At 32.6% G+C, this 12,871-nt stretch overlaps 1 protein-coding gene across 1 annotated transcript in view; it reads right to left on the bottom strand.

Annotated features, from left to right (window-relative positions):
- Positions 1-1,959: 1,959 nt before the first annotated feature.
- The window catches only part of LOC110029853 (probable histidine kinase 2), a 19,289-nt gene continuing 8,377 nt past the window's right edge, over positions 1,960-12,871 (bottom strand). The window contains 1 exon segment of the mRNA XM_020732313.1: positions 1,960-2,344. The gene's annotated coding sequence lies outside the window, so the exon portion shown is untranslated.

The raw sequence follows: 12,871 nt of genomic DNA on the forward strand, positions 1-12,871 counted from the left end.
CCCCCCGCCGCCCCCCACTTCCCGGCTGCCGCCGATGATTATGGATCGCCGCTCATTTCTTGTGACAAGTTCCTCCGTTCATCGACGTTGTAACTCAAGACTTTGTCACTTTTTCCGGCCTGTGAGACAAGGGGTAGTACTTTTAATCTTTATTTTATAGTGGATCCCCTTAGTTGGGTCAGACGCCGTAATTTTTTTCTTTTAAGGGTTTTCCATGTAAAAACTAGTTGTCACTACTAATTATTTTCCTTCTTCTGAGTATGTGTCGGATTCTCGAACAATGCTAAGACAATAATTTCTTACTCTTCTGTTGTGAATCTTCTAGCACGCATCAATGCACATATAAGACATTTTATGCATTTTCATGAACGAAAAGATTTCAGATAAACACTCGAAAAAGTTTTAAGCCAAATCAAATTCAATCAAGAATAACATGAGTCAACAACAATAATTCAGGAAGCCAATCTGTAGCAGAAGATCATAGGAGGTTACCATGGAAGAAGTTCAGTGCCAACATTTTGTTTAAAAAAGATAAAGAAATGGCATTTGGATAAGTTAAGATCATATGTTAAGCTGTTCCCCAATTTGGTAAAAAATCAAATTACATCCCCAACATTTGAAACATTTGCATTCAGACAAACCCAAGTCTGCAACTCAACAAGACCAAATATCAAATTGCATCAATATATCACAAATGGTTACACAATATCATTCATAACAAAACTTCAAAAAAACACAAGATCAACTGCAAAAAAAAAAAAAAGTTTCTGACTGACACTCTTCTCAATCGCCAAAAATAATAGAGACTTTAATATTACATTTAACTACATAGAGTTTTTCGTATCTAGACAAAGAACAGTTACGCAGAAAAACTTATGATAAAATATCATCCAACAAAAGACAGTTTAGTAGGAATAAACAAGTTGAAGGGCTCGCGCACAAGATAACAGATCACACCATCAATAAGAATCATACATATATATAATATCGGATGATGCACATACATACCACTTAATTCCTATGTATTTACATATCTAGCATCTAAACATTAATTTTTACATGTATGCCGCATTGCCCGTGCATAAAAAGGTGTCTTTCACTTTTTTTTTAAGTTAAAATTGCGGCATTTTTGTTGTGATATGAGAGATTTAGGAGGTATAAATGTAAAAAGTAAAGTTTTGGTTGTAGGCTATGTAAATACAGAAGAGTTGGGTGATACGCCTGTAAGTGCCTCTATGATATAACTATAAATGAATTATTCCACCAATCCATCTAACTACATTATATTGAGAAAAACCAAAAGAAAGCAATCAGATTATATAATTCACCAAAACCATTGGAAAGAAGAGCTTTTTCAAATGAAAATTCAAAAAGCCAATAATTCAATTGACAGCCAACAGCACGGCTGCCATTCAAAGCTAAGTTAAAGGGAAAAGAATAATTGACGGTAATTGATGTATTTGTGATCCACTTTTTAACTGCAAAACTAGAATTTGAAGTTAGAATACAAAGTACGAGGTATTGAACTACCAAACTCACCTAAAGATCTCATGGCATTACTCACAATACACACTTATTCACCATAAAAAGTCTGTAACTCAAAGTGTACTCACTATAAAATTCAAAACTCATATAAAGCTCCCAACCAATAGTTGACTACAAACCAAATTCATCGGCTACACAACAAGCTACATAAAGTTTAATTGACGTAATTTCTATATAGTTGTTCTATGTACCTAAATTTAATTATGCAAACCTTGATTTTTTATCACTAATTGAGCCCATGAAAATGCAATATTAAATCTAAGATGGAACTCTATTACATAGAAATCTAACACGGAAAATTTATGGGTTTCTCCTCAACATTCTGTCTAATGAGGTTGGATTGAGTCCATTGTAGATCAACTGACAAAAAAAGCACTGAGGCTGATAAGGAGCAACTAACTGAAACAGTGAGAAAGGTTTATACTTTTATTCTGTGAACTCCATAAGACAACCGGTAAATACATTTACAGATAAAGCTAAAGAGAAAAAACATTAAAAAAATGAAATAATAAAAATGCAACTATATTTGCAAAATTAAATAAAATCATTTGGCTTCCCCAGATGGTGTTGTTTACGCGTAGGATTTCTCCGAATTGGACTTCTCTCAGTTCTCCATTCAAAAATGACCTTATCCTCTGTTTTTATAATTTGGATGAGGATTTATAAAGTCCGGGTATGAAAACCACCCAAAAAAGTATCTTCAGGTTCTAATCCCTGCCAGTGAACCAATAACCGTGAGAGCGGCTTTTACTTTTGTGATAGACATGGCTTTTGTAAGATTGGTATGAGTTGAATGCATCTGCCGGTAAAGAAGCATGAAGAAAAAATGTGTTTTCATGATAAGGTTTAATAATGAGATATGAAAAATTGGATGAATTATTGCATTCGATGGCATGTACAAATTTTAAACTACAACACCAATCAGTTATAGTATTTACACAAAGAAATCAAAATTCTTAGTCCCTAAATATAGGAAAGTATTTATAATAAGAAAACCAAAATAACCCTAATTCAAATTCCTAAACATAAGAATAAGGAAGCCTAAGGCTGGCCGATCCCCTTGTGAGTGGTAAAACCCTAAACCGATTAACCTATCAAGATTGGTTTCATCACTTGCCCAACAAGGCTGCGTCATTGTCCCCAAGAGAGAACATATTGATACTCATAGTAAGACACCAGATCAACAATACTAAAGATAGTAAAACTATTGTAATCATGAGGTAGGTCAACCTTGTAAGTATTGACATTAATTCTATTGATAACCCTGCGTGGATAATTAGTTCTGGGTCAGAGTATCCAAAATAAACATACATAAAATTCACTTCCAATTTAATTCACACCAAATCATTTTCCTTAAAAATCATAGCTTTTTTTGACTTGTAAGTCTGCTTCTGATATTTATCATTGTACGTGGTAATTTCTTTCTTAACTTGCTCCTGTAAAGTCTAAGTCTCCCTGACCTTGGTCTCCATACTAATATTAACCTCAATACTAAAAAACATGTAACTAATTCTAAAGGTGTGAGAGGATTCCTCCCATATAATATCTTAAAAAAGACTGTGGCTCGTGGAATTGCTAGTAGATATATTGTAAGAAAATTCAAATTGAGAAGAATTGAGTTTCATTGTCTGTTGCTATTGCCAATAAAACACCAGAGAAGATTCCCCAAGCTGTGGTTCAGTGATCCCGAAGTGAAATATAGTTGTGTAAAATTATAAAGTTGACTCTGCTATGCAACGATGTAGTAAGTTGTGTAAAATATATATATAATTATAGGCAATTAATAATGAGATTCTATATAAGTATACATATCATTATCAAGTAATAAAGGACTTTCTATTTAAGCCCCAAATATCGATCCCATAATGAAGGTGTAAATTGGCAATTATAAGTTTTACTAGGAAATTTACAGAAGATCAAACAAAATCACTATCACTAATTTCAAATATTGAGATGTTATAAAAACTAAAGTACTTAACTATTAGCAAAACAGAAATGCAAAATTTTAAAAGTAAATACTAATCTATTAACTATGTTTATTGAATGAAGATTTTTTATGTGAAAAATCATCCTTCCCACTAAATGAGGTTCTGGTGAAATGAGATGAGATAAATGTTTATAATATGTGTTGTGCCTAATATAAGCAATTATAATTCTCTACCCAGATACAGTGCATAGAAAATCATTGGTTAATCCTAGGTTTTGTCCTTAAATCTGTGGCTAAGCTAAGAGGATATCGACTCCCACTCCAAAGCTCCCCCTTTCCTTCACCTGAAGGCTAACTCTCGCTTTAGTTTTTAAACAATAATACCGAATTGGGGATTTTGGTTTATCACCATAAAGATTCTCCAATCTACACCCAATAAAGTATATTTTTCTATTTATTTGCACTTAATTCCATGAACCAAATTCTCTTTCAGGAATCAACTGCTGATTCTCACTCTGTTGTAGAACTCATACTCCATTTCCTGGATCATATGTTTCACAACATATTTTAATAATTCAATTGGCCAGATCAAAAAGTAAATTAAGAACGTAGTTGAAAAATCATCATAATTTATTTTATATTTTAACATTGACACATCCAAATTATCTCTTTATTTCACCAAATTTCAAAGTATGAAAAAAGATAAAGGAAACTACTCAAACTTCATGAGAAATATACATCAAAACACAAATTTCATATATAAAAAAAAGTTCATACAATAATATTAAAAATAATAAACAAACAACACTTATCTGAAATTCTTTCTCAAAGCAAATCTCTTGTAGCCTCTTCTAGGAAATGCAGGAAGAAGAAATCTCTCACTTTTCTCCTTCTCTAACACTCTTAGAGAAGAGTTCACACTTAATCTTACCACAAAACTCTAAATTATAAGAACAATGGACTCAAAATGGTTGTGGAATGAAAAATGGAAGAATGTGTGATGCATTGAAGGTTGAACTGGGACGATGAAATGTCAGAAAGAGTCACCTTTTTTATCAGGCCCCAAATAAAATCTAGAGTCGGTTCTCCAATAGGTGCCTCCAAAAACTCTTCAAAAATGAATCTTCTAGAAACAGGGGTTGAACAACATTGGCGTCGTCGACGCCAGTGTTCCGCAATTTAATTCGCTGATCTCTATGAAACGGCACCGTCGGCACTGAACAAATTTTTAACTTCTTCATTTTCGCTCCAAATTTCATCCTTTTTGCTTCGTTTTTGCTTCAAGTCCTAAAATTCAACAATTTGCAAGAAAACATAAAAATATCTTCCATTAAAGTGCAATATCACCAAAAATGAGTATAAAATATTGGTGTAAAAATGCATATATTTTTTGTGTATCATTCAGCACCTCCTTCTATCCATCTAAAGATGAGATGTTGAACTAAATCAATGCCTATTACACAACTTACCCAAAAGATTCTCCAAAAACAGCTAAGGAACTCCATATCACTATCAAAGTGATATTCCTATGCACGCCATGAAGACTAATTATCTCCTTAAATGAAAGATCGACAATACATGAAGAATATATTGCTGTAAAATATGTTATTTTGGAGAAACAATCTATTACCATCAGATTAGAGTCATTGCTTCATTATATCTAAGGCAAACTAACAATGAAGTCTATGCCCATATGGGTATAAAAGTCCATTTTTGTCTTTAAGTCTGAGCTAAATGACACACACTGCATTGTCTGGAATGGCTCTCCAACGTCATATATTAACCCAAACCAAAAGAAAAATCTCTTTGACTAAAGAAATGGCTTTATCTCAAACAAAAAATGTTTGAGATAACTCTTAGAAATGCACAACTTGTTCTGAAATAACAAATAATCATCGAATGGTTTCTCCTGATGGTTTCTCCTGATGACAGACCCAAATCTCTTAAAAACTTGCATTAGTGACATATAGATCCTTCAACACTTCATAATCACTTACATTCAATCATATAGTCGTGATCAACAAATTGCAACGACTAAACGCATCAACTACTTTATTCTAGCTCCAAAATTTGTTTGAATACAACATGAAAGGAAGAAAGAAATTGTACCCAAGAGACGTGTTTACCCTTCAATTTGTTTTGTTTAGTCAACAATCTTAGGAATTCATGACCAGTGTTGAGGGTAAACTTACTGGTTAATAGATAATGACTCCAATAATTGATGCTATCACTGTAACATAAAACTTAATTGTAAGCGGAGTATTTTCACCTAGAATCATTTAACTTCTAAACCAATTACATTCAATCATATAGTAGCAATCAACATATGGAAGCGGCTCAAAGCATTAACTAATTTATTCTATATCCAAATTTTATGTTTGAGAAAAAAATGTAAGGAAGAAAGAAATTGTAATTTTGTTTTTTTTTTTATTCAAGAAACTTAGGAATTCATGATTTGTATTGAGGGTAAACTCACTTGTCAATTGATAATGGCTCCAATGACTAATGACTCTCACTATAACATAAAACTTTATCGTAGGTGGAGTGTTTTCATCTAAAATCATTTAGCTTCTCACGAATAAAGTGATAGCATCTAGCGTGACTCGACGCAACTCAAATCCCTACATTATAAAAATCACAGTGTACCTCAAACACCTAATTAAAAATGGAAAGAGTAAAACTACGGTTGAGTGACTTGCTCCTTAGGTGCATCCAAACTAGCATGCACTTTATTTGAACATGAAAACTTTTTTGCCTTGAGAAGTTCTATCAGTGGTGCCACAATAAAATGAAAATTTTAGATGAACCAATTAAAGAATGAAATTGATACATGACAATGACAGACTCAGTGGAAGGCTTTCAGCTATGCCAATTCAAAATAGCCTCTATCTTGGTTGGGTCCATTACAGTGTTATCTGCTAAAATAATTTATCCTAAAAAACATGTATGTTATGTTAGAAAGTGACACTTGTTCGGATGATCGTAAGATTTATATGTCTGAAAAAATACTAAAGACCCGTCACAATTGCGACAAGTGATCCTCTATGAAATGGTAAAACACTAGAATGTTATCAAGATAAACAACATGAATCTCCCAATAAAGGCTCATTCGAACAATTGCGACAAGTGATCCTCTATTTCACATATGCTTTAGATTTTCATACCGCAAAGTACTCTTCTTGAGACTATTGAAGACCAACTTAACCATTCTATCAAATGAAATGTATTAATATTCAAAGATCTATTCCATGGTTAGAAGCTATTCAATAAACTCGTTCAGATCCGCATGATAGTATTGAATCGATGAGTCAATCTCTATGATGCACGAACACTTCTAATTAAGGAGTCGTGCATCATAGAACACGTACAGACAAGGACACTGCTCTAATATGTGTCGGACACAACATAAAATTTTTAAAATATCGAACATGCGTGCAGGACACGTGTACCCTAAGTTAATAAATTATAAATTTGTGAAAGATATTTTTAAGATTAAAATTAACAAAAATAAATGTGTAAAATTTAAGAAAAATTTGCATACATGTCACTCAATTTTTCTGTATTTACGCATATAATACCTAAGTTTCAAATTTTATATATATGTCACCTTATATATAAAAAGGTGTATTTCATTTGTTGAAGATGTGATATGAAAGATTCAAGTACATATAAAAATGAAAATTTAGATGTTAGATATAAAAAAACGTAGGAATTCGATGCCAAAGAAACCAATGATCATTTTATTTCTTTTAATGAATAATTGATTAAAAGGACTTAAATCTTAATAGATGATAATATATGATTATTTTTTGTATGCCATAAATTAAAAAATTAACTATAAACATCTTAAGGTCCGATTCAGATCTTTTTTTTTTATTTTTATTTATATTTTAATTTAAATTAAAACAAGTTTAATTGATGTAGTTATTTTTAAAAACACTAAAAATATCTTTTATATATTTTGATTATTTTTTAATACAATTTGATTTCATTGTGAAAAAAAAAATAAAGTATATAAAAAGTATATCAAATAAAATAGGAAACAACAGTGATGTCAAATGGATTCTTAGTTTTTAAAAATTAAAGTTATAAAATTCTCATTCTCTTTTGTATTATTATAATAATTTTTATTATAATGATATATCCCATGATTGTGTCATGTCAGTGTTAGTATCCATGCAGCATAGGTCAATCTTCACCACAAAATCATACTCTCCTCTATTATATTCAAATGTCAATTCAAAGACATATTTGTTCTTCATCACTTGAGACTACCCGAAGGAAGAGATTTTCATATTTTCCCTCAAATTTGTCACCATTATGACTATTAAGAGACTTCTTATGTTTACTTCTTTCAAAATCAGCAAGTCTATATTGTAATTAAAAGATTACTCATCACATATCCTCCATGATAAACTATTAGACACGTCACTGGGGATTTCTTCTTGATGGTTGTTGACCTCAATTTTGAGGACTTTCTTTATTTCCCTCTTCCCAGAGCCTAAAATCTAGCATTAGGGTTTCCTATTTGACTCTCTTAAAAGACTAAACCGGGACCTACAGTATTTAGAAATTTGAGTCACTTTTTCGCTCCTCGAAGTTTCATGTTGACGGTTTCTAATTCTCGACGTCCAGTTGAGTCGATTAAAGTCAACATATTGAAGCTCTTGTTGAGTTCCCATAATAATTTGAAAGACATACCGAGAGCAATATGTTTGACCATGGTTGTTGTTTAGGCAAGGATCGGTCATCAATTCGCTCGTTAAACAGCTCTAATTGGACCAAAATAACTTATTTTACCATAACACGCGTGAATTAAAGTTAAATTGGTACGATGTTCGACGGACTTATCCGGGTTACCCCGGATGATTAAACAGACCGCACCGTCACGTCCGGAACGTCGATTTTAGCTATGAAGAACACCCATTTTGTTGGGGTGCCACCATTTTGTTGGGGCGCCACGCTTGCACAAAATTTGATATTTTCTTTTAATAAAATAATAATAATAATCTTTTTTTTAAAATAAAAGGGTTTTAAAATCCAAAATCTAAACTCCCTCACACACTTTCCTCCCCTCCTCTCGGAACTGTTCTTTCCTGAATTGAACCTTTTCCTCCTCCTCCCTTCTCTTGACTAGATGTCGAAGCTTCTTCTGGTTCTCCAGTAATCTCTTTCCTCGTTGGTCTTAACCGACTTTCACCGCCGGTCGCCTTGCCGGTAACCCTTTTTCTAACAAATTTTCCCGCCCAAATGCGTAAATCTCATCGGCAAACACCTCTCCTTGCCCTCTCGTTAGCTATAAACACCCCCCTCTGGGGAAGGATTAGGGGGAGCATTTTTTTTGTCTGAATGATTTGAGGATTTTTCTTTTAGGTTTGTTTTGCGCTTTTTGAAAGTCGTTCGAGGAAAGCTTTTGGGTTGAATTTTTCTTATTCGTATACTAAGAAAGAATTTCGGTTGGCTGGCGATTTCATTCGGGATTAGCTTCTTTCATTCTTGGGATCCGAAGATTGTTTTCTTACTGTTTCTAAGTTCTTTTAAACCTTCTAGAAACATTCGGAGGTAAGTTCTTCTCTTCTTGTTCTTTGGCCTTTTCAAGGGATTTTCATGATCATTATCAAACGAGTTTATAAAATTTGTCTAGATCAATCTAAGAATTTGACCTCCTCTTTTGGTTTACGTTATTAGTGATTCTTGAACATTAAGCACAATTTAATTTTAAAAAAAAAGAAAAAGAAAAAACTGAACCCATGGATATATGATGCTTATTGGAGAGGATCAGTTTGTTCTTATAAATTTCTTGAAATGAGATTTGTGAGAGTGAACTCGTTGGAATTATCATGCTTTGAGCCCATATTAGAATATATGTTGGAAGTATTGTTTGGTTTTGAACAGCTATTTAAGGCTCTGTTTTTGCTCCTATCGTTGATGCTTCTATTCGAATAATATATATTGGAACTGTAATTGCTTTGAATAACCGATTGGGGCTCAGTTTTGTTCTTCTTGCTGCCCCTTTATTCGAGTATAAGCATTGGGACATTTTAGTGTTTTGAATAACTGATTGGGGCTCAGTTTTGTTCTTCTTGCTTGCCCTTTATTCGAGTATAAGCATTGGGACATTTTGGTGCTTTGAACAACTGATTGGGGCTCGGTTTTGTTCTTCTTGCTGCCCCTTTATTCGAGTATAAACATTGGGGCACTTTGGTACTTTGAATAGTCAGTGTTGGGGCTCCGTTTTGTTTTTCTGGTGGTTCAACTTGGCCCCCTATGCTAGGCTCGATTTTGTTCCTTTTTGGAGGTTCAGCTCAGCTATCATGTTGGCTTTGGTTTTGTCTTTCTAGTGGTTCAGTTTTTGGCTCCTTTGTTGGACTTGGATTCATTTGCTGATTTTGAGTGCTCTCATCCTCTTCACTTTACTGTTCTTTTATCGAGTAGATTCATATATATACCATACAATTTGTTTCGGTATTTATGTATTCAATATGTGAACCTCAACTTTGTCAATCGTGAACTTCAATCTTGATATACTCGTTACTTCATACATGTATAAAAATGCCTTTTCTACTTGCTAAATGATAAACTGATGGTGTTTTTGATATGATTTAAAAATTTGGATGACTAAAAATTTGGATGACATAAGTATAAAGAGCAAAGTTCATGTGTTAGATAAATAAAAAAAAATGGATTAGGTGTTGGGTACACGAGTTCTTCTTTGATTACAACAAAATTAGTTTGATTCAGATCTGGAAAACTAGTTTTCTTGTATCATTTTATAATTCTGCTACATATCTTTTGTTGGAAGATGAACATATTTTGCTTTGAATATAAATGTACTTGGGAAGATTTTCATATACATCCACTAATGACTATATATTCACAAACCCAATATCAAACTATTTCACATTTATGCCACCCAAGGTTTTCCCGTCATATGAAAAATTTATTGTTGTTATCCTGGCTCTTTTCATGCAGCCCCGATTATAAATGATGTGATATATGTATAGACTGAAGTTTAAAATATGAGATGTACATTTTTTTTATTTAGAACATGGATATATTTGAATATTGAAAGTATGAGATAGATGTATATTTGATCATTCATGAATGTTTGTATGCTGTGTATCCAAATCATAAAAGGAGAAGTTGTGAACTCTCTTTAATCATCTCGTGCTTATGTATCATTTAATTGAGGGTTATGAATTATATTTATTTACATATGTAACACCTAGATTTTTTTTTATCCATACCACTTCACTGGTTCTATCGTTTGTCAAGATTGGTCTGCTATTCATTGGTTATTTTCATTTGTTAAGATTGCTTACTTTGTAATTCTTTTAGCTGAAATACTTACTGAAATTTCAAAGGCATCTTGAAGCATTCGTTTGTTGTTCATACACTCCCCATATCAGAAAAAAATATGTCTGAGGTTATTAAAAATTTGAAACATCTTTGATATTTGAATCTCATTGTAAATCTCACTCGAATGCCAAGATCTCTGACTAGTCTTTATTATTTACGGTTCATAATCTAAGGAGAAGTGTTTAGGCAATTTCTTCTCTAATGATTTCTTGCCTGGTGAAATGAGCAATCTTTCTAATTTTCTTCACTTGGAATTTGCCCCTGAATACAGTTTCTAGTGCACCTGGAATTGGAAATTTATGAAAAAAAATGTCTCGAAACTATTTTAATTAGTTAATATGGATATACTTTCATTTAAAAGAAAAAAGGGAAAGAGATTTTTTTTTATGTGTCACGATTAAGCTTTATACTACAAAAAAAAAGGCTGAAAAGCTATATTTTAATTTGGATATGGCAAAGGTTAGACCATACTTTTTATGAATTGGTTCTTCTTGAGATTTTTTTATACATGTATATATCGCAAGACATATTTGGATTGACATTTAAGGAAGTTAAAGGTGTTGAGGTGTGGCATGAAACAGTTATATACAGATAACTATAGCTCAGCGTTAAATTCAAAAATAAAGGATTAATTTTATGAACCTTTTAGAAATTCGTCCCTTGCAATCTAATTATACAAAACATTCAAAGACCATTAGATAAGCATATGGAATATCAGAGTGGCCTATAAGTTCAAGGTGCGGGGTAATAGACAATGATGCAAAGAATGATGCAAAGAACCATTAAAAGAACCATTAATCAGCTCTTCTTATAGCTGAAAACATGAAATCGATATTCAATTAGTGAGATGCCCTTTCACTCCCTTAAGTCGTCAGTAGTCCTGACCCTTCCTCAAAAGGCTTGAGAATTGGTAGTTCGAAAAGAACAGATACACAATAAACACTACACAGATATTACACTTGCAAAAAGAATAGATACTATATCCACAAAATGATAAATACCACGATACACAACAGACATTACACAATAGATACTACACATGACACCCTACACAACAGATACTACATTTGTAACACATCACATATACATATCACATCCTACACGACAGATACTACAAGAATAGATATTACATTTCCTTGAAAGTTCAAATACTACATAATAAATACCACCTATTACACATCGACGCACTATATATTGTTGATTAATAAGTTCAGATATTATATGTCATTTATCCTAACATCATATATAGGTGCATCACACCCTGATAAGTTCAGATACTATCTCACATGGGTATATTATATCTTTATCAAGGTAAGTCCAGATACTATTTAGATTTATACATCTGTTAAATGACAGGGTCTAGGGCTGCCCGATTATAGGGGTGAATCGTTGGTGACCTCAAGTTGATATTGATAGGTTGACTTCGATATATCAGTGGCCTGGGAGATCGAGAGAAAACAAAAAAAAAGAAGTTTCATCTGAGCCTAACCCCAAATTAAAATCATATATTCTACATTAAATTTTCATATGTTTATCATTTAACTTTTCTTTTATAATTTGCAAATGATTTATCTAATCCCTTTATATCATGCTATTGTAATATGTTTTGTAGTTTCACCAGAATTAACCAGGTACATATTTAGTTGTTTCAGTTTTTGTTTCTTTATTGCATATTTCTTTCTTTATTGTAGAGTCTTTCTTTTCTTTATATTGCTTTACTTTCATAGTTTTCTTTCAGTTTTTTCCTGTTACGGTACTTTACTACACAGTTATTCCTTTCCTTTATTGTATTGTATTATAGACATTCATTTGTACTCATACTTATAAATATTGTTTTCCTAACATGTTTGTATAACACCCTAGGATAGGTCATTCGAGGCATGTTTTTCTCTTTTCTTTATCCTTTTTTCGGTACGAGACGACGACATGGTCGAGTGAAGATTCATCTCCAGACAACAGTGGAGACAACAACAGATAGGGGTGTAAACGAGCGAGCCATGCTCAGCTCGTGTTCGGCTCGTTTACATTTCGAGCTCAAAA

This window comes from Phalaenopsis equestris, unplaced genomic scaffold (genome assembly GCF_001263595.1).
Source record: "Phalaenopsis equestris unplaced genomic scaffold, ASM126359v1 Scaffold000606, whole genome shotgun sequence".
Classification (NCBI taxonomy): domain Eukaryota; kingdom Viridiplantae; phylum Streptophyta; class Magnoliopsida; order Asparagales; family Orchidaceae; genus Phalaenopsis; species Phalaenopsis equestris.